This window comes from Microtus ochrogaster, unplaced genomic scaffold (genome assembly GCF_000317375.1).
Source record: "Microtus ochrogaster isolate Prairie Vole_2 unplaced genomic scaffold, MicOch1.0 UNK177, whole genome shotgun sequence".
Classification (NCBI taxonomy): domain Eukaryota; kingdom Metazoa; phylum Chordata; class Mammalia; order Rodentia; family Cricetidae; genus Microtus; species Microtus ochrogaster.
This window is the reverse complement of record NW_004949275.1, coordinates 98,258-103,966: the sequence shown is the minus strand read 5'-3', so window position 1 is coordinate 103,966 and position 5,709 is coordinate 98,258. Positions and strand designations below refer to the sequence as shown.

The 5,709-nt window shown below is 46.6% G+C and overlaps 1 protein-coding gene and 1 pseudogene across 1 annotated transcript in view; one reads left to right on the top strand and one right to left on the bottom strand.

Annotated features, from left to right (window-relative positions):
• Positions 1-238: 238 nt before the first annotated feature.
• Positions 239-1,926, bottom strand: LOC101997544 (annotated as a pseudogene).
• Positions 1,927-5,121: 3,195 nt separating this feature from the next.
• Mecp2 (methyl-CpG binding protein 2) overlaps positions 5,122-5,709 on the top strand; it is an 80,227-nt gene continuing 79,639 nt past the window's right edge. The window contains exon 1 of the mRNA XM_005372092.2: positions 5,122-5,236. The gene's annotated coding sequence lies outside the window, so the exon portion shown is untranslated. The remainder of the gene's footprint in view (positions 5,237-5,709) is intronic.

Below are 5,709 nucleotides of genomic sequence, written 5' to 3'. Positions count from 1 at the left end.
ATATTTCAGGATACACGAGACAGACTTGATAAAGCAATATACCACAGACTTTGATTTGTTAAAAACCACCCCTACCTTGCCCTCTACCGCCTAGCATACTTCCTAGAGTACTACAGACAGGGAAGACTTATCTATTGGGAAGAACCCCTAACGTTTTTCCAGGTAGAATTCTGGCTAGTCCAAAAATGGCCCTTTTTAAAGGGTTGCAGAAAACTAAGCACTGCAACTTTATTTAGTATCAACGGCTTTTATTTGGAGCAAATTTATTTCCAGGAACTGGACAGTTGAATGCAGGGGGAGTTCCACCAATTCCTTGATTTGTGGCTGAAATTACCTAGCATGGGTGAGAACAAAGCACGAAACACACAACAAACCCATTTAAGAGTTTATTAGAGGAGACACGTGAACAGGCCTGGGGACATCGGTGTGGAGAAAAGAGAACTTGAAGACTGCACATCTAGCTTTTAAAGGCTGCCTAGCACATGCACACAGAGTGTTGATGTAGCTATGTCATACACAGATGACGGAACTCACACGTGCGCTCAAGGGCTTATATAACTGCATCATGCTGCACGTAGGTCATTCGGGGTCTTTTAAGGTCCCTGGGGCGGCTAAGTATTTTGCCTGAGCGCTTGTCTGCACATGTGTGGCCCTGGAACCTGGAAGTGCTGCCACCGCTGTGTGGCTGGAATCTTAATAGTGGCAGCTTGGCCAAAGCATTCAGTTGTTGGTGGGGTCAATCCCAGGGCTTCATCTGGCATCATAATGGCAGGTCCTGGAGGAGTTGGGGTACCAGTTGGCAAATGAGCACTGCCTCCATTGTTTATGCCCTTTGGCCCATCCATATCTCTTGTTCTCTTACATCAGGGAAGGTTTCCTTTAAATCCTTCCTGCTGTCACCACATAATTTCTTCCTGTTGCTGCTGTATTTCTTCCTCAAGGTGCCTGAAGTCATCTCCTGCCTGAGCTCTAGCTGCTTTTGTTTCTAAACCTCTTGGTTACACAGTTCCTCCATTCTCTAAAGCTCTTTTTGACACCTCATCAAACCCTGCCTCATTAGCACAACCTGGTGCTCCTGGTGTCCTGCCTTCATCTCCATATTCAGCTTCTCACAAGCCTCCCTGATATTTGGCTGCACCTGATGCAGCTGTTGCTTCTCCATCTTAATGAGTATCTTCCTGCGGGTGATATCTGGGTGGCTGGTCTCTCTCCTTGTGAAATTGCTGGTTTTTTTTTTTTTTATAACCAGATCTGCTCTTCATCATCTAACTGGTCCACAGGCTCCACAGTCATAGGCCAAGGAAATGTGGTTAGCAAGGAGCCTTCACTGCATCTGTCCAGAGCTTTCCCAGCAGCTGGCTTCCCTGCGAACAATGCTTTTCCCTGAAGGCCCTCCTCAGTCATCCACAATGACCACAGCCCTCTCCACTTGGCCAAACACGAAAAAGATTTTTTTCCAGCAGTTCCTTGGATACATACTGAGGAAGGCTGTGGACTGTAAGGGATACACTATGACAAACAAAGCACATGCACACCTGCTTTCCATGGAGTGGTATATTGTCCAGCTCCACTTTGGCAATTTTCACTGGGGGTCGTGTTTCCAAGCAAATAAAGGCAAAGCCTTTATCCTTAAGAACGAAAACTTTGCCTGCTTCTCAAACAAAAAGTTTCCTCATTTTCTCCTAAGAGACATCAGGTGAAGATTGCCCACAAAGAGACAGCTATGCCAGGTGAAGGTCTCTCCCAGTTTCCTAAAATTCTTCTGGCCAATAGTTAAGCCTTCATTTTGTCTGCTGGCTTGTTGTCCATTTACAGGTATTGGTGGGGTGGCTGTTGCTGCTGCTGTTGCTGTTGGTGGTGATGTTGATGATGCTTCCTTAGAGTATGGTTCTGCTTCTCCAAGTAAAAGGTTTTATTGCTATGCATTTTTTGGACTCTTGACTTCAATTTGAACACAGCAAAGTATCTATCTCCTAGTCCTCTCTAACCTCCACTTCCTCTGCCCACAGTTTTTTGCTCAGAGTAATGGCCTCCACCGACCTGAGTTCTGGTTATAGTTCTTTATGGTGTATTTAAAATCATAAGTAGGTGTTGAATTTTATCAAATGCTTTTTCTTGCATGTATTGGGATAATCACATAATTTGTTCTTAAAATTGTAATTGATTTCTAATTTTAAAGCATACTTGTTTTCTTAGAATAAAGCTCAACATGGTGGGGTTTTGAGAGAAGGCTCAGCAGTTAAGAATGCTTGTTTTACTTGCAGAGGACCCAAGTTTGGATCCTAGCACTCATGTTCAGTGACTCATAACTGTTTGTAACTCACCTGCAGAGGTCTGATGCCATCTTCTGGTCTCTGCAGGCACCTTCACACCTCTCTCTCTCTCTCTCTCTCTCTCTCTCTCTCTCTCTCTCTCTCTCACACACACACACACACACACACACACACACACGCGCGCGCGCGCGCACACACACACACAAATGTAAAAATAAATCTTTAAGAAACTACTCAATGATATGTAACCATATACTTCTGGATTCAGTTTGTCCAGAAAATAAACTTTCACATTTGTTTTCATAACTTATGTCATATATTTCTCAGTTTGTTATTATAGTAGTTATTTCATTTTAATAAAATAAATGTGACCAAAGATCTTACTTTTCAATACATGATCCAATCTGCTAACCCACTAAACATTTGGTAGGATTTATCTGGCAAAGCATCTAGCCTGTTTTATTTTTTGTTGATTGCTTTTGGAAGGAGGGTATTAAACATACTTTCTTCAAGGTTATGAAACTCTATCCAGACTATTTATTTCTATAGTTAGTTTGGCAAGCTGTACCTTTCTATCATTTTACTTATGTTTATAAGTTTACACTTATGCTTATAAGTTTACTCATAAAGTTGTTTTTAAAAATCTCAGACTGAAGAGATGGCTCAGAAGTTAAGAGCACTGGCAGCTCTTTCAGAGATCCTGAATTCAATTCCCAGCAACCATCTAGTGACTCACAACCATCTGTAATGAGATATGATGCCCTCTTCTGGCCTGCAGAAGTACATGCAGCCAGAGTGCTCATATAACATAAATACATAAATTAAAAATCCAGGTGGCCACACATAAACATGAACCCCTAGTATTGTGGGGAGCAGAGATGGGAGGATTTCTGGAACTTGTTGGCTGTCAGTGTACTTCCAATTTCAGTGGAGACATTTTCTCAAAGAAACAAGCAGAAAGTGATAGAGCAGGACACCCTACATCCTCCTTTGGCCTCTGCATTTGCAAATACCTGCATGCTCTCACACCAACAAACATGTTGATAATTTATATACATATCACAGTCATACTTATACACAGACGAACAGTCTGTACCACTCTGTGATCACACCCACTTAAATTTTTTTGCATTTATCTATTTTACTATTTTGTGTGCATGAGTGTTTTGCCTGTGTGTATGTATGTGCACCACATGTGTGTGTGGTGCTCATGGTAGTCAGAAGAGGGCACCGGATCCCTTAAGACTAAAATTACAGATGGTTTTGAGTGACCATGTAATTGATGAGAATCCTCTAGTGTTCTCCATTGTGGAAAAAAAAATTCACTTGGGAGATCCTGCCCCAAACTCAGCCATCATCCTTGTTTTCTTCTTTCTTTCCATCTGACATCCAATACTTTTGGCTTACTTTTGAACATACATCTTAAATACCACAACTTATCAGAATTCAACAGCTACTGCTCTAGGTAGAGCCACCATCATCTCTTTCCTCTCAACAGGCTTCTTGGGTTTTGTCTAGTATCCACCACAGCCAGTTCTCCATTCTCCACCTGCAACATAGGTTTCATGATGTCAGCTACTGATTCAAATATCTATCAAGGGCTTCTCATCTCTAAATAGTCACCCAGTTCTCTTGGTAGCTCAGGCTATCATTTATCTCTCTTCAGTCACACTGGCCTCCTTGATAAGTCAGGCAGTCCTTCCTTAGGGTCTTTAAACTTGCCTAGAATGTTTTCCCCAGTTACCCATATTGGGGGGGGAGGCATGAAGGCGAAAACCAGAGGATTTCTAAATAGCACTCCTATCATACTTGCCTTATCTATTTCAGAGTCTTTATTTCTATGTAAAAATTTAAGTTCTATTTACTTGTATCTTTAGTCTGACTCTTCCTTACCATGATTCTAGTTTGTCTCCTTGTTCAGTACTAAAACAGTGCCAAGCAAGTAAATGAATGGAGGGGGGACCCAAATTTGTTAAGCATAAGATTAGCACAAGAAGTTTTGGATAATAACTGATATCAGGGTAAGGTTGCTTTGACATTCTTACCTGACTCCCTACTACCTAAACCTTCCATCATTCTCTTAAATTCAGATTGCTGGGTCTCAGGTCCCAAATTACGTCTTCAAAAACAGTGCTAACCATCCGATCCATATGGGCTTGGCATGTTCCATCTTCCTACCGTAGAAGTCTGCAAAGACCAGGGTTTGATATGTTGAGTTTACTGCCGGCCCTAAGAGCGTGACATCTAGAAATGAAGTGAACTAATACAATGGGTAGGCCCCTTAAAATAAGTCCCTTTGCTTGGAACAATGTCAGGCTTCTCAGCAGGCAACTTTGCTGCTTCTACTGAAAATGATACTAAGAAAATGCTGGTGCAGTCAAATGCTTATTGCAGCATATCAGATGCGGATGTGCTTGCGAATAGAGGAGGGTCAACTGCTCAGCAGGGTGGCGCTAATAGGCACCTAGAGCCTAGGCTTTCTTACGCGACAGCATCCACAGGGGCTCCATTAAACCTTAGCATTGAAATGCCGCCCACAAAACTATCCCTTCTGTGCCCTTGCCGCCTCTTTTCCCGAAATGACAGTCGATTGCCACCAATCCCGACTGAATGGGGTCCGCCCCCTTTTCCCTGGCCTAAACAGACAGGAACTCCTGCCAATTGGAGAAGTCACTTCTAAGGCTCCGCCCCAGACTAGGCGCCACAGCCAATGGAGCACAGGCTTGACGAGGCGCCGGAGGTGGGGCACGGGCGCGCAGGTGCAGCAGCGCTCAAGCTGGCCGGGAGGGCGGGGCGCGACGTCGGCCGTGCGGGGTCCCGGCATCGGTTGCGCGCGCGCTCCCTCCTCTCGGAGAGAGGGCTGTGGTAAAAGCCGTTCGGAAAATGGCCGCCGCCGCCGCCGCCGCCGCCGCCACCGCCGCCGCGCCGAGCGGAGGAGGAGGAGGAGGCGAGGAGGAGAGACTGTGAGTGGGACCGCCAAGGCCGCGGGCGGGGACCCTTGCCGGGGGGGGGCGGGAGGTAGGGGCGGGACGTGGCGCGGGAGGGGCCCGCGGGGTCGGGCGACCAGGCTGGCGGATGGCGTCCCTCCTCTCTACCCTCCCCCTCCCTCTGCCACCGGTGGCGGCTTTCTTCTCCACTCGTCACCCTCAGTCGCAAGCGACCGTCCTCAGCACGATCTCTCTGGAGCCACCTTCGAATGACGCCCTCCCGCTGCCCGCCCCCTCTGTGCGCATCCTGGGCCTCGGCCGTGCAGGCGCCCTTGTCGGCTGGGCTTCGCCAGTTGGGGCTGCGCGCGCTCCTGCCCTTCTTGGGTCTTTGGGCCGCGGCAACGTCGCGCGCCCGCGGTCCCGGCCTCTCCCTGGATCACGCTGTCCCCTCTCCCTCGCGCACCCCCTCCCGTTACTTGCTCCCCCTCCAACACACACACACACACACA